The following is an 18771-nucleotide window of genomic DNA, read 5'->3' as shown; positions in this document are numbered from 1 at the left end:
GGGCCGGCCCTGCTATCCAGTGGCATACAATGACACTTAATCCTTTTTTACATATGCACCAAACCACTTCTACATTTATAGACTATGCTCTCTCTCTCAAACTCTCTCACAGATAAGCACAGACTTAGATCCTTGTTTAATCTAAAATCCAAATCCTGTTTTCTTACTGCAATTTTAATTACAAATTTAAAAAAGTTGAAAGTAAAAGCAAATCTATTTTTAAGGCTAAGATCATTAAGCCACAGCAGAAACTTAGGCTACCTTTCCCCAAGGAGGTCACAGGCAAATCATACTATGCTTGTGACACCTTATTTCATATACCTCCCATTCTCAGTGTGATGTGTACCAATTAACATATTATTCTGTCTTAATGAGGATAGCGTTTTAAATTTAAACAAATAGTTCACATTATACAGGGCGATAACATGTATCAAAATAATCTGAACAGCAATAAATATTGGATGCAGTATAGCACACTCCATTTGAATGGAATATAAACACATTTTACTTTCTTTCCTAAATATAAACAAGATAGGAGCTCAAAAACACAGCAAGTTTAATAACTTTAAAGATGGGGGAGTCAAACTGAAAAAACCCAAACATTTCAGTTTCATTTCAGACAGGCCGCGTGCCAAAGCTTGCCGATCCCTGGACTATACAAACTGCTACCCCCTAGCGGCTGACCCACAGAGGGTAAAAACCTAAACTACAGTAGAACCTCAGAGTTACGAAGACCCCAGGGAATGGAGGTTGTTTGTAACTAACTCTGAACAAAATGATAGGGTTGTTCTTTCAAAAGCTAACAACTGAACATTGTCTCAATATAGCTTTGAAATTTACTACGTAGAAGAAAGATGCTGTTTTTAACCATCTTAATTTAAAAGGAACAAGCACAGAAACAGTTTCCTTACTTTGTCAAATCTTTTTTTTTTTAAACTCCCTTTATTTTTAGTAGTTTACGTTTAACACAGTACTGCACTGTATTTATTTTTTCTCTCTCTCTGCTACCTGATTGTGTACTTCCAGGGTCCAGTTTCACTGAGCAAAATGGCTTTTTATTTATAGGCTGAGCCCTATCTTTCAAGAAATCTTGGACAATGTGGATTTCCACTAGAAATGTATCAGGATACATTCAAATGCCCAAACTATGTTGGAAAAATAACTTGTCAGGCTGTCTTCTGACAAAGCGTAATTTTTTTTTTTAACCTCAAAAATTTCAAAACATTTTGTCTGTTTTTATTTATGATCCACTTGCAATTCATATCTTGGTTTTTTTATTAAAAGACTGGAATAAATTCTCTTTGGACACCACCTAAATAATCTGACAACATTAAATTTCATGAGTCAGCAGCATACCCAGAGGTGCATGAAAGTTTGGGAGTTAGATTACCAACCGCTCTTTTCTTTAATACCGATAATAACAAAATATATTGGGACTATTAATACATGTGGACAGCTCATTTCAGGAAATATTTTCTCCACATCTTCCCAACCAATTGTCTATAACAGTGTTTCCCAAACTTGGGACGCCGCTTGTGTAGGGAAAGCCCCTGGCGGGCCGGGCCAATTTGTTTACCTGCCGCATCCGCAGGTTCAGCCGATCGCGGCTCCCACTGGCCGCAGTTCGCCGCTCCAGGCCAATGGGAGCTGCTGGAAGTGGCAGCCAGTATGTCCCAGCAGCTCCCATTGGCCTGGAGCAGCGAACCGCGGCTAGTGGGAGCTGCGATCGGCCAAATCTGCGAACGCGGCAGGTAAACAAACCGGCCTGGCCCGCCAGGGGCTTTCCCTACACAAGCGGCGTCCCAAGTTTGGGAAATACTGGTCTATAACACAGACTCTATTGCTAAAGTCATGCGACATCCACTCAACAAATGAGCGTACATTCTAATAGCATAGCTGTATATTTTAAATTTCTTCTATTCTCATTATACAAAAATAAAGTGTTTTTTTCTCCTTTATCCCCATTCAATCTGAACCCTAATTACATGGGAACATAATCAAATGCAGTAAAAGCACTGGTGGCATAATCATAAAATGGTACGTCCCAGATGAACGCTTCACTAATGAGTTAATTGCATTGTATTTAATGAATTAATTAAAAGTATTTGATCTAATGTAGTAGAGAACATATTAATATGCTAGAGCAAATGTGTATGTTAGAAGAACTGCTCTAAATTGAGCTTGAATATTAAGGACCTTGCAGGCAAAAACAACTCAGTTTGACTAAAGCAAATGTGGAGGGAACAGGATGAGTTTTGGAGTCTGTTGAAATGTGCTGGTGATGCATATAGAATACCAATAATTTCCTCTACTTAAATTTATAAGCCAAGACAAACAGTCATTTGTAACAACCCTCCAATCATCATAACAGCTGTGAACAGCAAGCCCCATAAATATGTCATGGCACTGACCTTTACTCTAGAAGACATAAGAGGCATGACCACAGCTATTTATTTTTCTTGGGAAATGAATGGTTTCTTGGATCTGTCATCTTAAAAGACAAAAAGGCAAGGCTCATTTTTTAAAAAATTGTTCTATAATTTAATTATAAATCATTAAAGAATAAAATATTGCAAAAATGTCTAGCAGGTGATCTACACTTTGTCTTGCTGCATCAGACAAAGACCAAAGTGGGAAAGTATTGCTTCACTGTTCAAGTGCAAAAGTGTGGGGGGGGGTAGGGGAGAGGATTGTTTTGTTTACAGCTGGTAGTAGTTATGTTGTAGTAACATACAGGTTTAGCACTTAACAAGTAAAGTTTTAAAAGCATATGAAACAATTGTCCTGATTTTAGATTTTGCTATCAGCCCAGGCTTCTGGAGGATTATGAACATTTCAAACCAGCCTAGGCCCAGTTATGGTTGTATGTGGAAACCAGGCAAAACTCCATGGTTATCTCTGAATTTGACCCTAACACTCAGGGGGGGCAGATGTCACGTGAACTAAATATTGAGTAAAAGGTTTGCAAAACACTTGAGAACCCAAACTACTGAGTTTTGCATTGCTCCAATTATAAGTTCTCACAGTCTGTTCCTTTGCAAAATATTCACACTGGAAAATGTTTACTATTGGGATACACTGAGGAACTGCCATTCAGAGCAGAGAAAGCCAATTAAGGAGTTAATCGAGAAGAGTACCCTAATTGTAACGAAATTCTTCCCTAAGAAAGTCTAATACAAATGCCCTGAATACAGACAGGATGGAGACCTAGATTCAGGATTCACACTGCAACCTATTCCTCCTTTCTCCTGCCCACTGACTTAATGTAAAAGAAAACTGGACACTCTCTTACCTTTAAGAAGCATTCGGGCTGGGTGTTCTCTTATCCTAGAGTATCTCCCTACATAGGGATTCACCTTCTAACATTCTAGACCATGGGGCACAGGAGATGCCAGCAATGAATGCATGCTAGCAGACACAATCTTGAATCCTATGAGCCACCCTGCAGGTGGAGTTGATGCAACTTCACACAGCACCATCTGTGGCCACTCAGATATTTGGGAACTTGCAGAAACCTGCTTATGCTTTTTCCATTTTTTTTATTTTTCTTCTTCCCTTTTTATCCCTCCTCCTGTGAGACTGTTGTGTGGGCTTCTCCCCCAACTCCTGAGGGGAAGTGGCAGAGCTCATCCTGCCTCCTGCAGCAGCTCTGAGTGGGAGGAGGCAGCTAATCAGTGCGGGTTTCTTCTGGGCCAGGCAGGAAATAGCATGAATGCTGGAGCTTCTCATGTACTCCTGACTGTAGCTCCAACAGGTGCAAAAATTTCATGATGGAAACACAAGACTGACTGTAATCTTAGTAAGATTAGTAAGGTGTAACCGCTTACACTGGAACATGTAGATAGTAGGGATTTGAGAGGGGCATTAAATAAAACTTCCCAGTTATGTAATACAAAAGAACATCCTGACTGATTTCCATCTTTCTTCCCTACACACTATTAGCTTTCTACCTACAGTTCCCAGGCTATGCCCGTTGTGCAACATCACTACTGGCCTACCAGACTTCAACACTAAATGAACAATGCATTAGCAAGGCTGTCACTAGTCAACTGTTGCCTGTTATCCAACATGGTAGACTTTGTCAGGGTTTTTCACCTGTGTAACTATAGCATATTATGTTCCATTAGCAGTTGTGGGTTGTTTGGAGAGTGGTTTGTTAATGCCTGGAGGTTGGTAGGAAAGGTCTGTTCTGACCTCTGTTTGCTCCCTAGAGGAGCAGAGTGATTTGAAGCATGTACCAGTGGTGCAAGTAACAGGCAGATGGGTTGGTATCAACACCATTTATGCTATGTCTTGATGTACAGTTGGCAGGCTGTTTATTTGAAAGGGACACGTAACTACCCTAGTATCCTGACAATACAGCATTCACTGTTCAGCATGCCACCACTCCCACCCTAATGGATTAATGAGAAAGCTGGTACCATTCTGACTTGCTTACATCATTTGCCATGTGCCACACCAATCATTCCTAGAGCACTGCCCCTAAGGGCTTTAAACATTTGAACCAATTTGGAAAGATTGATGGTGCTATTCAAAAGCTAATGTTATCGAGCAAGATCAGATTCTGAAGTAGATTCAGTCATAAATAAAACACAATGTTCTATAACTACTGGATCAATAAGACACATTGGTGAAAAATAAAACACAATGTTCTATAACTACTGGATCAATAAGACACATTGGTGAAAAGTAAATTCAAGACTCATCCCAAATGCAGGATAGGGACTAGATGTGATCTGCTGCAAAGCCAAGGTGACAAGCATGCTTTTCAGGTGCTTTTTCTACATTACCGTATGTGGTTGGAAATCCCTTTTAGGCTTCCCATTTTTCTTCTGGAGTTATTCAGCGGTGCTATTGACCAGTAGAATCATGGTTAGACTTAAAATCCAGGCACTGGACATTATGAGATGTACTGTAAACATTGCCTGCAGTGAATTACTTTCCATCACACCATGCATGTTTTCTGCTGCAACTTGCACTGCAGCTAAGTATCAGAATTAAAAGATACAGCTACACAGAATTTCTGTTTTTAATTGTGTATTGAATGCACAGCTTGGTGCCTTGCTAAATAAAAAAGCACATGCATATAGATTAAACAACTGCATCCTATATTTTAATTTATCAATATCAGTTCTTAGAGAAGAAGGGCTTGGAATCTGAAATGAGGAGTAGGCAGAAGAATCTCTGAGATCAAATCAAGCTAAACATAAAGGAAAGGCACCCTGTGAAAAATATTGTCATTTCCTCTCATATTTGTGACTCAATATTAGCTATGAGCTAAAGAGTTACAATATGGTACCCAATATGTACTGTGGTAGTTTGATACTGACCTACCTGAAATGATAGGAATATCATTCTGTTCCTGTTACTTCTGTATTTGTCTAGCAACCATTTTACTATAACATCAAATTTGAGTCTCTTACATAATGTGAAATCTGTTCATAGAGACACTGAAATCACATTACCTACTTCTTTACTTAAATTATGTATTAAGTTGCTCTCTGCTTAAAATTAAAAACAAATTACTGCTGTCGCTGTGGTTTCTCATCAAGCATATAGGGTTCAGTGTTTTTCTGAAGATCAACTGCCCCCACCAGAGTGCCCCAACCAATCAAAACATGCAATGATTGTACAAATTTTATCATTTAGGATTCATTACGTAAGATTCATCCTTCCAGCCAATTAATAAACCTCCTTTAAACAAAAATTTCAGTATAGGAAATGCTAGCTTAACTACATCACCTTTTATATTGAGTTTAAACAAAATCATGCACGTAAAGGATTATTTATTGCTACTTTGTATTATATCTATTGCATTCCTGATCGCTTTCACACTTCAGAATCACTGATACATTAGAATGTTTGTAGTGCAGCAGGAAACAGTTTTTACACTAGGAGGAAATGTCACTAGTATGTGTGACGGGTTCGGTCACAGAGACCCTCTTGGGACAATCACCCGATGTGCTGAAATTACCTCTGAGCTGGTTTTCCCTGATGGCTTTGGACTCCAGAACCCTGCCTTGTTGAGCCAGACACACTAGTCTGCTGCAACACAGACCCAGGTCTAACCCACGCCCCCAAAGCTGCAGACTTTAACCAAAAACTGCTCAGCAAGTCACCTATCTTCAGCACCCAGACTCCAATGGGATCTAAACCCCAAATAAATCCATTTTACTCTGTACAAGCTTATAAGGGGTAAACTCATAAATTGTCCGCCCTCTATAACACTGATAGAGAGATATGCACAGCTGTTTGCTTCCCCAGGTAATAATCACTTACTCTGGGTTAATTAATAAACAAAAGTATAAAAAGTAGGATTTAAGTGGTTTTAAGTAATAACAGACAGAACAAAGTAAGTTACCAAGCAAAATAAAACAAAAACACACAAGTCTAACCTTAATACAATTAAGAAACTGAATACAGGTAAATCTCACCCTCAGAGATGTTCCAAGAAGCTTCTTTCACGGACTAGACTCCTTCTTAGTCTGGGCCCAATCCTCTCCCTCTCCTCTCTCATTAGCTCCAGCCCAGGTGGTAACTAGGGGATTTCTCATGACTGGCAGCCCCCTTTGTTCTGTTCCACCCCCTTTCATAGCTTTGGCACAAAGCGGGAATCTTTTGTTTTTCTGGATTCCCACCCCTCCCTCTAAATGGAAGAGCATCAGGTTTAAGATGGATTCCAGTACCAGGTGACATGGTCACATGTTCTGTGAGACCCCAAGTCTCCATTCTTCCCGACCTGACTCACAGGAAGGCTTACAAGTAAACAGAGCCATTTACAACCAATTGTCCTGGTCAATGGGAGCCATCAAGATCCTAAGCCACCATTAATGGCCCACACTTTGCATAATTACAATAGGATCTCAGAGTAATACTTCATATTTCTAGTTTTAGATACCAGAATGATACATTCATACAAATAGGATGAACGCACTCAGTAGATTATAAGCTTTGTAATGATACCTTACAAGAGACCTTTTGCATAAAGCATATTCCAGTTACATTATATTTACACTCATAAGCATATTTCCATAAACATATAGAGTGCAACATCACAGTATGATAGGATTCTTTGAATATCAACAACCCTCATATTAACAGTTCATTAGAGAAAACCAAATATTGATTGTCAGTGTGTGGCCCAAAAGTCATTCAAGATTTCTTGTAAGATCAATGTTAGATTCACTGAAGGCTAAAAAGAAGTTTATTTACACTATTCATGACAAGCAGGCATACCCATACAGATTATCTATTAGGACTGACTGCATTTGTAGAAATGCAAATAAATCATAATGCAGTTCTGTCACTTGTCTTGCCCATATGAACGCCTGCAGCACATTAAATGCAGACCATGGTCCCAATCTTACAAGCTGTCTATCTAGGTGCTTATATGTTTCTCATCATATAAGGATGCAACATCTGAACATCTCACAATCACTGGATTTTATCCTCACAACAACCCTGCAAGATAGGAAAGTATCAACTTCATTTTTCAGAGGCAGAGGGTGGATTAAGTGATGTGTCCAGGGTCACACAGGAAGCCTGTGGCTAAACCAGGAACTGAAGTTAGGTCTACTGAGTGTCAATCCAATACTCTATCCCCTGGACCATCCTTCCTACCACTTCCTACTCCCTGCCTCCACAAGACCCCCACAGTCTTCACTGCATTTTACTACTGCTTTTAACGATCCCGAATCAGATTTTTAAAACGGTCATCCCTGCTTTAGCACATTAGTTAACAATGGACCAGGCCCTCAGTCATGAACTCTATGTCTAGAGCGATCCTCTGTTCTGAGATGATTTTTAGAATACTGGCCCCAATCCTGCACTCCTTGTGCACCCAGAACTCCCACAGTGGTAAATAGGAGTTTTGGCTGAACAGGGAATTCAGACCCATAGTATATTAACTCCAGCAGATCTGAAGCTCAGGTTTATTTTAAAAATACATTCAAATTCTTGGATACATTCAAACTGCCCTTATTTACAAGTACTTTATAAAACTGAATCTTTACTCTTTCAAGTCTGTCGTCATATTAATATTTGGCAGTAGCATTATGAAAGTCAGTAATTTGATGGCAAAATATCTGATGTGAACGAGTGGGCCGCCTTGCTATGTGAATGTTTTCCATCCTCATCCCCCCACCAAAAAAATTAAACTATGAGTTGAGAAAACTGGAAAATGATCTCTTCCTTCCCCCACTTCCACCAGGTCTTCCCTTCTGTCACCTCCCTCCCTCCCGGCCCTTCAGGTTCTGTGTTCTTTTGAAAGTGGATTTTTTTTTCTGGGCATTGTGCCCAGTTCTGGTTTACAGTAATTTTATGTAAGAGAGTACAGCATCCCATATGCTGCAGGCATTTTATAGAATACGTGGAATAAATAAAACAAGAAAACATACATCAATGTCAGAAAAAAGGGAGGCTTGAGTTCTTTCATTAAGGCCCCAGATCACCAAAGTACTTAAGCAGTGCTTAACTTTCAGCATGTATGCAAGTGCTTTGCTGAATTGACACACACCTTTCTTCGCCCCTCTCTTACAGTACCTTAGGAGACAAACATAGCCAAAGGTAGACTGTACCTAATCATTTTATTGAAGGGATTTGGGTCACAAAAAAGTTGAAAAATAATATCAAAAAATAAGCTATTGACAATGTTTACCTCTATTTCATGTTCAGAAAGGACACAGAAAACCATATGTGAATTGCCCTACTGAAGTCCATTGAGACTTCTTTGAGTACAATAAAAAGATTTAGCCCTACTCCAGCTCCAAAAGGCAACATGATCACAATATCGTGTCTTGTTCCTTGACAAAGAAGTCTGGTACTAAATCCTCATGAATGACTGGAGTTTCAGTATGCATTCTGAAGTTAACATAGCAAAAGTTGACTTCCTGTTTGCAAAGCATATTTTAGTCAGAGCGATTATGAAAAAGCAAATTCTGTCTCCTAAAGAGATGGTCTTTGGGAGGAAAGGTCTCTCCTCTCAGCAATATTTTACAAGGTGACTTTGAGTAAGATCTGTTTGCCAATCAATTGTATCACACTGTACTAAATAGTTTCTCTAGGTTCTGCTTTCTATATTGAATTTCCACTATTCCTCCCAATTCTGATGCTTTGGTGAAGATATTAACAGGTGGTGGGGAAGAAATAGTAAAAACATATATTTTAATGATTGGCAATGATTCCAAATGCTGACGATCCAATAATGCCTGGATGCTAAGCTGCGTTTCAAGTCTTTCCCATTCAGGAAGGGAAAGCTCTTGACTGTATAAGGGTTTTCTGCATCTTTGACAGAGCCTTGGGGTGCTGATTTTCTGGGATACCATCACTAAGACAAGCTTTCAGGAAAACACTTGTTTCCCTCCAGCAGCAAGTGACTCAACAGATTAAGTTTTCTAGATACAGAGAGACCCACATTCTCTTTGTGATATTAAAATGTTCAGCCTTGATTTTCTGAAACTAAAAATAAACAAAGGAAAAGCTTCTTCCACTCTTTAATCTTTTGTCTTAGCGGCAGTATTTTTCTTAAATTAATCCTACCGAAGAGCAGAGTATATTTTACAGAGCACTATCACAAATATGATCACCAGTGCCTAAATCAAAAGCCTAAATGATCAGTGACAAGCTGGACTTATATCCTGCAGCATTGTAATGCAGAAGACTGGAAATCCCAAGGCAGCTTCATTTTGAATGAGGAGAGGAAAGGTTTCTAATGAATTATCTATGAATGTATAATATAGTCAGCACAGCAGCCCCTGTGTTTATTATGACATTAAATTCAGTTTATTTTATGCTGCTCCCTCCTTGTCAGTTTTCAATATGCCATAGATTTTTGTATCAACAATGACAATTGCACCATAAAAACTACGCAGCTAGAAGATTGAGACAAATGGGAGCCATTCTCACCTATCAGCTATTATGTCAAGCTGCCTGCAGACTCAGGAAAGCATAATTTTATCTGTTTACAGTTGGTTAAAATTATAAAAATATTCTTCAAATCTCTGATGGCTAAGAAAAAATGTTTTAAATGAAAGCTTAGACACTAGAATACAATTTTATGCCAAGGGATGGCAAAATCTGCAGCCTTAGAAAATCATAAAACACACGGTGTTAGCCTAAATAGATTCATTTGGGAATATTTCAGTTCCTCTGCCCTAATTCACCGATGTTAATAACTGCAGAGATCTCAGTACTAAGCTTGGCTGCTTATTAGATTAATGTTTGTCTATTAGGATTTCCAAATTACATATGCTAAGAGTTTCTGAAGCTTAGCCTAAAGGAGAAAATCATGTGTAATGTTACTAACGGGGAAAACAAAGACAAGAACCTCTGATTATCCAGTTTCACTACAAGAACCCCAGAGAACCTATTTTGAGTGTCTTATTTAGAATGACCTAGTGTAGATTAGCAATGTCACACTGATCAAGATGAAGAACAGAATGAAACACTCTTCTTACCTCAGACACATTATTTCTCTCATACCTGGTAACGATTTATTGGTTATTGAACACATTCACTGCCAGAATTTCCACTTCCAGATGTTACAGACTAGGTGCTAAGGAGAACTGAATGACTGCCTCACACAGGCACATCCTTATAAAGCATGGAAAGCCCCTCCTAAATTTGTTCACTCAGATCTGTGCATTTCTTTTAAAAATGACTGTTTTCCTGAAAGTCATTATTTCACCCTTTATGGATTTTCTGAAGTTTTCAGTTAAAATATTTCACATCCATAGCAATTCTTCGATCTGGTTCAGTGACTTTCCTCTCTTTTTGTATTGTTGTTTCCAAACTTAATTTGTGACATTATGAAAACCCCAACATTTAAAAAAGATTAACAGACACCTTCCATTTCATTTGAATTTGTTGTCACTTTTCCTCTGGCTTCAAAACAAGTCAGACAATCCACCATTCTGGGAGCCTAGTATGAGAGACCTGATGTGTTGCTCCCAGAGAAAGTAACATGATTATAACTACTAGCACTATTTGTGTAATACTTACAAATACCAACCAAGATTGGGGCCCTCTTGTGCAAGGCAGTCTACAATACTTTGTGAAAGACATCCCCTGCTCCAATGATCTTATAATTTAAACAGACAAGACAGGCAGGATGGGAGAAAGGAAGTATTATTATACCCATTTCACAACTAAGACACACAGAGATTCAAGTGACCTGCCCAAAGTCACAAAGGGCATTTGAGGCAAGCTGGGAATTAAACTCTGCTCTCCGGAGTCCCACTCCACTCCCTTAACCAGAAAATCATCCTCTCTCAGGATGTGTACCAAGAAGTGAGTGGAGAGGAAGAGAATGTTCCAAGAAGTGAAACAGACTCTAAGGGATCAATTAAATTAAAAAACCTCCCACTAACTTGGATGCACATTGGATTGAGCCCCAAAGGAGTTCTATCTAGTCCTCCTTGGCTAAGTGGTAGAGGAGGTTAAGGTAGAGAGGTAAACTGAAGGCTCCAGCATGAACATTAGGAAGAAATTCAAGACCAACAGTTACTGATAAATGTTTGCAGCAGTTAAAATGCGGATTTAGGTGTTAAATATAGCTTAGCTAAGGTATAGCCTCCATCTGGTGAAGGCTCAAGATGATAAAAGCTTAACCAGAAAAATATTGCTGCATTATATAAGGGAAATTCATGTTCAAGTATGTCTTTATTTTTTTCCTGTTAATAAAACAGGCTCAGAATACTCTCAGTTTAAAATCAATCATTCAGGATACTTCAGATAGTACAGCCAGAGGGCAGGCCCATCCATCTTACTAAAAATATAACATCTGCACTTGTATGATGCCTTATACCCAAGGATTTTAATTCAGGCTCACCCTTGCAATGCACAGAAGTCTTGTGGTCCCTGAGACCCAACTGGAGAAGGGCACACCATACCATAAACTGACACACTCATTATCCCAACTCACTGTTGTCATAATCTGTATCTAAACTGTGTCATGTAAGGTATCATATGCAAACTGTTAATACATTGGTCATTAATAGTATTGTGTGATGCATGTATGGGCAGCGTATAAAGAATTATAGGTCTGTGCTAGAAGTATGTTCTTAAAATGTTTGGCAAGCAGTGCATAAGCCCAGCCAGTCCTAGACAAAGAAATGTTGCTTCCTCGGGCTTGACTGTCTTCTCAGTGTAAACTGAGCAAGGTGAGGCCAGAAACAATTGAAGTATATTTACATATAAGGTAAACAAAGCCATCAAACTAGCAAGTAGATCGTTAAGTGGTCATCTCTTCATGATGGAGCCTTCCTGCCTCTTGAAACAGAGATAATGGACTTTGGGAAATATAAGCAGAAACAGAGAGCCATTTTGGCAACCATCACCTCAGGGACACAAGAGGCCAGAGCTTGTGAAATCTGAGAAAGGTGGATCCTTTAACCAATTTAACCGTTTTAATTGTTTAAATACTGAATATGTCTAAAGTTAAAAGTATTGTACAATCTTTTTACTATTTGTGTTGAGTAATTAATATTTAATAATTTAAAATTTATAATCTAATTTAATTTTTATTTTTTTATTTTTATTGACAAAATAATCTTTACTAATTATAACAGCTTCAGTTCGAAACAAATTTATAGAATTACAATTGGCCAGAAAAATTCTAAGCAAAGATGTTTCCTTTTTCCAGTATTAGAAAATACAGCTCTCACATAACCATGCATGAGAAAATGATTTCCTGCAAAGAAAGTCTGCAATAATTCAACACACCATTCCATTACATGTGAAGTAGTAATTCTCACACTTTTTCATAGCATAGTAATCACTCTATAGGAAAATAAAACCCAGATTTGTTCCCTGTATCATGTACAAAAGGAGACCTGGAAGGTTTTTTTTAAAAGAAACAAAAGTTGTCTGTTTTACATCTAGGAATTCAGATCTTATCTAACACCAGAAGGTTGCACAGACAACTACATGGCAACAGCACAAGGACCAAGGAAGAAAACCTGACAGAGAGGAAAGTGATTTTCATCCCAACTGCTTAACACTTTGTTTTGTTTGCTTGTGGAAAGCCCTACTGACTAGAACACTTCGCTAAAGCTCCCATGGCTAAAGACTTCTCACCCCACCCCATCCCCCAACTCATACACATGACATCCTCAATGAGTGGTCCAGCAATAACAGGGAGGGCCAGTCTTAACATCTGATATTTATGAAGGAAAGACTAAAGAGAAAATAACACTTTCAGACCTTTACATATTATAAAGACATAAAAAGTCAGTCAACTTTAAAATACAGATCCTCTTGTGGACAACTAAACTTCAACCTCATATTTTCTGTGTGAATGAAGTGCTTAGTTACATAAAGTTGTAATATTAGGGAAGATATAAGTGGGAAAAGTTGAAAACAAATTTACTTTAATGTGATAGGTGCACATGCTTGGTTATGACCCTCAGTAATGTATCCATCTATTTATTTCATCTTCAGGGAAGAGTGGGAGTTTACATTTATTAATGCCAAGTCTCCTTGTAGTCTCCACCACTAATGTCTCCAAGTCATTCTGCATTTTGGTGCTGTCTCCCTTTTTGTTACTCCTCCAATTTTGGTGATGGCTGTAAATTGTATTTCTGCTAAAGTTGCACCCTCAACACACCTGGCAAAGAAACACATCTGACAAAGAGAGAGACAGAGAACAGAAGAGCTTTTTTCAAAATCAAATAAAGTTGGACCAAAATAAAACCCCAAATTCTTTTAACCCTAACTTTTGAAGCAAGTATCACTGCTTAGATACCAATGAGTCCTTCCCAATGGTGACAGAAGTTGCTCCACAGACCAGAGTATGAGAATTACTGATTTAAGGAAACCACCTTTTCATGCACAACCAAAAAGAGCAGGGTGAAAACACTACAAAGCGGCAGCAGTAGAGCTTTTCACGGTATACTACATAGTTCCATAAATAAATGACCATGATTACATTGAACAGTGTCTAAGAATTTATACCAAGTAATTTAAAATTTAACAAGAACATACACAACAGAATCCATTTAATCAGCACATCAGATGGATGGGCTTTCATCCCCATTAAACACCCCCATTCAATAATTCAATAGAAATTCTTCTGCCTGAATGTGCTGCTCCAGCTCCAATGTTACTGGAGGCACAAAGGTAATACAAATAATAAATGATAAGGCACACGTAGGGAATGAGCCACTTTATCCACAGGGACACTGACAGGGACACTGGGGAAGGTGTCTGATGCAGTAGAACATCCTGGGTTGTAGGTGTGGAAAGACCAAATCAGCACAAAGAGGAGCAAAATAATTTATACCGGCCATCTGTTAGAAGTGAACAACTTTCACTTCCTCCTTTATTACGAATGAACAGAAAAATTATAAGAAGGGTTTATAGACCACAATACCACTAATCCCCATTAAGGGCTACTACCTGCCCTATTAATAGCGCTGCCATTAACTTCTGTTAGGGTTAAATCATTTCTTTGGAAGATGTCCCAATTCAGAGGATTACTATTTGCAGTTCCCCTCCCCACGATTATATCACTAATATGAAAAATGAATGAGAAACTGAAAAAGCATGTTGAAATACTAAGTCTACAGATTCACTACCGATAAAATCATTAGACCTCTCCAGTACTATGCACGTTACAAATGTCAAAACAACAGAGCCCTGAAATTTGCTTTTAACTACACAGTACATTAAGTGATGGGAAGGTTACTGATCAGTGATGTCAATAGGCAATCTGAAAACAGCCAGGTGTTTTTGATTTAAAGCTATTTTATAACCATGGCGGTTGTTGTTTTTTTAAAAGAGAAGTATAAATAAAACTATGTTACATATGTACACCCCTTTGTTATTAAAATCCCTATTTTCATTTTCTGCACAAGAAGTCTGGAGAAAATAGGCAAATCCATGTTTATTTTGTTTGGTAAAAATAAAGTTTGATGACTGAAACTTAGAAAAATATTTCCTAGAGTTACTTAAACATTTCTCCTGTTCATTCTACTATACTTTGTTTGGAAGATAGATGCACCCATCCATGTACTGTACAAGATAAACAAATTAAGAGTGCAATAGTTTGTTAGACTCTTGTAAACAACTAGCAAGATGAACTGCATATGAAATTATGCATAATCTGCTGTTCACGCATAATTGATTTTTTCCATTGTATAATATTTAACCAACTGGCAATAATATCCAACTTGTATCACACTTAACTCCTAGCACCTTATGCGGTGTTCATATTAGATCTCAATATAAGCAAGGTCAGTAACGTAGATTGGAGAGCTTAAAAATATATATGTAGAAGAAAGATGTGCCACTCATTAAATAGAATCTTTTCCTCATATTCAGTATGGAATTTAAAACCTAGGGCCAGATTCTGTGCTGTGTCAGAGACATGGCACAGAAGAGGTAACCTACAGCATTTCTCAAACTGGGGTCCGCGGACCACCTGGAGGTCCCCCAGGCCTCACTGAGAAACTCCTGCCCCTCCCTCAACTCCCCCTGCTCCCCTAGGCATGCCTCCAGCACGCTGGGCAACCGGCTTACCTGTCCTGGCTCCCTGCCGCTTCCCTGCAGCCCTGGGGTGGGTGGGAAGGGGATCTCCATGCACTGCCCCAGCCCAGAGCCCACACCCAAACTCCTTCCCAGAGCCCGCACCCTCCCCCTGCACCCCAACTCCCTGCTAGGTGAAAGTGAGTGAGGATGGGGAGAGAGGGAGTGAGAGAGGAAGGATGGAGTGAGCGGGGAGCAGGGCCTCAGAGAAGGAGCAGGGTAGGGGCAGGGCAAGGGCTGAGCAAGGAGGCTGAGTGGGGGTTGTCCCTGAAAATTTTTAAATCAAAATGGGGGTCCTCAGGTTGCTAAAGTTTGAGAATCGCTGGCCTAGAGGAAGTGGTGGCAAAAGGTGGCTTTATACCACTTACACTCCAGGCTACTGCCGGGGTCAAAACAGCCCCTTAATTATCTATATTAAATTATCCTTGGAACGTCTCTAATTTACAGCAACAGCTGATTTGGAAATATTTCTTCCCGACAAAAAAAAAATCATTAATCTTTTTCTGTACAAATTTTCATGTTTCCCTCAAAAACACAAAAAATAATGTAGTGTCTGAACTCCTCCTCCCCTGGGCACTAGGCAAATTTACAATAGGCAGCATAGGGCTCCTTCATCAGGAGAATTTCTGCCAGTCTCTTACGGCTTATTTATTGCACCTTTACGTGTGTCTGTGTAGGTGCCAGAACTGGCCAACTGGTATGTTGTTTTAATACTCAGTTCTAACTGAGGTGCTGTGTTTTGGATGACAGAGCCTGAGGCCATTACCAGTGAGGGGCTAAACATGCTACTTTGGACAAGTTCTAACTGCAGTAACTACTTTCTACTTATACAAAATTGCTCTTGTAGGTTTAATTGGATAGATTATTATTCACTTCCCGTCCAATACAGTAACTCCTCACTTAACGTCCTCCCGGTTAACGTTGTTTCGTTGCTGATCAATTAGAGAACACGTTTGTTTAAGGTTGCGCAAAGCTCCCTTATTTTGGCAGCCGCCTGCTTTGTGCACTGCTTGCAGGAAGAGCAGCCTGTTGGAGCTAGTGGAGGGGGCTTGGAACCAGGGTGGATTAGCAGTCTCCCCTAAGTTCCCTGTGCGGCAGCCACCCAGCAGGCTATCAGTTGGTGGGCAGTTCAGCTGTCCTTCCCCCCATTGCCACATGCTACTCGTGCCCTCTGCCTTGAAGCTGTTCCCGGGAGCCTCCTGCTTGCTATGCAGGGGGAGCACAAAGAGGGGTGCTAATGTCAGGGTGTCCCCTCCCCCCACTCCTTTACCTCAGCTGCTGTCTCAACTTGCTGATCTACTTAAAAAGTCAGTGTACTTAGAATGGGGTCAGCATACTTAAAGGTCCAACACATCTCTCTCACACACGGTGTGTGTCTCTCTCTACCATGCTGTCTCCCCTCCCTCCATCCATGCTGCCTTATAGAGTGTGAGGCTACATTAACAACATGTTAACCCTTGAGGTCTCAGCCGAATGCTAGTTCATCATTTAGCAGCAAGGCATTCCCTGGGAAATATCCCATCCTCTGACTCCACCACCTCAACCAAGCTTCACAATCAACATGGCTGTGGACAGTATTAAATTGTTTGTTTAAAAATTAGAGAGAGAGTGTATATTTATCTAGTTTTTTGTCTGGTGAAAAGTATTTCCCTGGAACCTAACCCTCGCCCCATTTATATTAATTCTTATGGGGAAATTGGATTCGCTTAAATTCATTTCGCTTAAAGTAGCATTTTTCAGAAACATAACTGTACAGGAGTGCGATTTCTGAAGAACACGAATGCGTTGTACATTACTAGGTCTGTGTAGACCCTGCTAGCGAGTCTTAACGTAGAGTTGAGATAGTACTACTTTAGTGTGCACTAGCAGGGTCTACACAGATCAGTTAATGTGAGTGCATTTCCCAACCAAGTAGACAAGCTATTAATAAAAAGGCTTTCAATCTGTAAATGAAAGGCAGTGCAATACTGTCAAATTTCTGAAAGTCAGAAGTGTATTAGGTGAAACTGCTACAGGACAGGCTAGTTCTACAACAACTCAGAGTAGCACTTTTCATTTGTATATTTCAATAGCACTTTATAATAGTGGATATAGTTACCCCCATTTTACAGATGGGGATACTGAGGCACAGAAGTTAAGTGACTTGCACAAGGTTACATAAAGCAAAAGAAAGGCAGAATCAGGAATAGCACCCGCATCTCGACTCCCATTTTGGATCTTCACTGACCCACGACTCCTGTAGACAGACAATTATAGAAGATCTTAACAATCATTAATGAAAACTATTGCACAAACACACAAGTATGAGCTCTTCCAATTGCCTCAGTTTAAAATGCCCACAGGTACCTAGTCTCATTTGTACATAAATGGACAATAAAACTATGAATATATATTATACAATTTAATATACAAAACAGCTAATTTAAAACACGTAATTGTAGGGTGAACACTGCAGAAAGAAGCTGAGATTGTTCTTGAATAGCACCTGCCTTATACAACTAATATTTTACTCCATTTGATACTTAATTTTGAAGAGAATGAAACTTAGCATTTAGACTTTACATCCTCAAGGCTCTATACAAACAATTCTCACATGATTGTGAAATAAGGAAACATCCCACTTCATTAATAATTATGAGACACTCATATTATGGTGATAAATAGTACAAAAAGTACACAGATTTCAGAAATGGGGAAACTGAGGCAGAGAGGAAAAAGTAATTTTGCCCATTTCAATAGTGAAATTAGTGATAGAATTAGAATCCAAGAATTCATGACTCCCAATCCCAGGGTAAATGCTACTCATTGCTTAATTTAATCCTTTTAGGAACAAATATTCAGAAGTGTGTGCACAAAATGAGTTCCCTCTGGCAGATGCCAGATTTGCCCTTACAATGCACAAACTGATTTATAAGCACAAATTAGGCTATTTGTGTGTCTAAATGGGAACATGCAAAAGTGCACGTGCACTATTTTTGCATGTGTCCATTTAAATACTTGGCCCTTTATTTGTAAACCATAAGAACGTGCAAAAAATTAAATATAATTTTGCTATTACAACTGGTATCATACAACACTGCAGTCAGGAACTAGCTCTAATATTACCAGAACAATTAATTTATTCCTATATATATATGAATCATTTTGAAACCCTTTTTTCTTTCATTCTATATAGTAGCATTAGGCATAGCTTGAGCTGTAAATCTACTTTAGTGAGTTAGTGTTTATTGGGTAAAAAAGTGAATTTTT

Source organism: Trachemys scripta, chromosome 10 (assembly GCF_013100865.1).
Source record: "Trachemys scripta elegans isolate TJP31775 chromosome 10, CAS_Tse_1.0, whole genome shotgun sequence".
NCBI lineage: Eukaryota > Metazoa > Chordata > Testudines > Emydidae > Trachemys > Trachemys scripta.
This window is presented reverse-complemented; position numbering follows the sequence as displayed.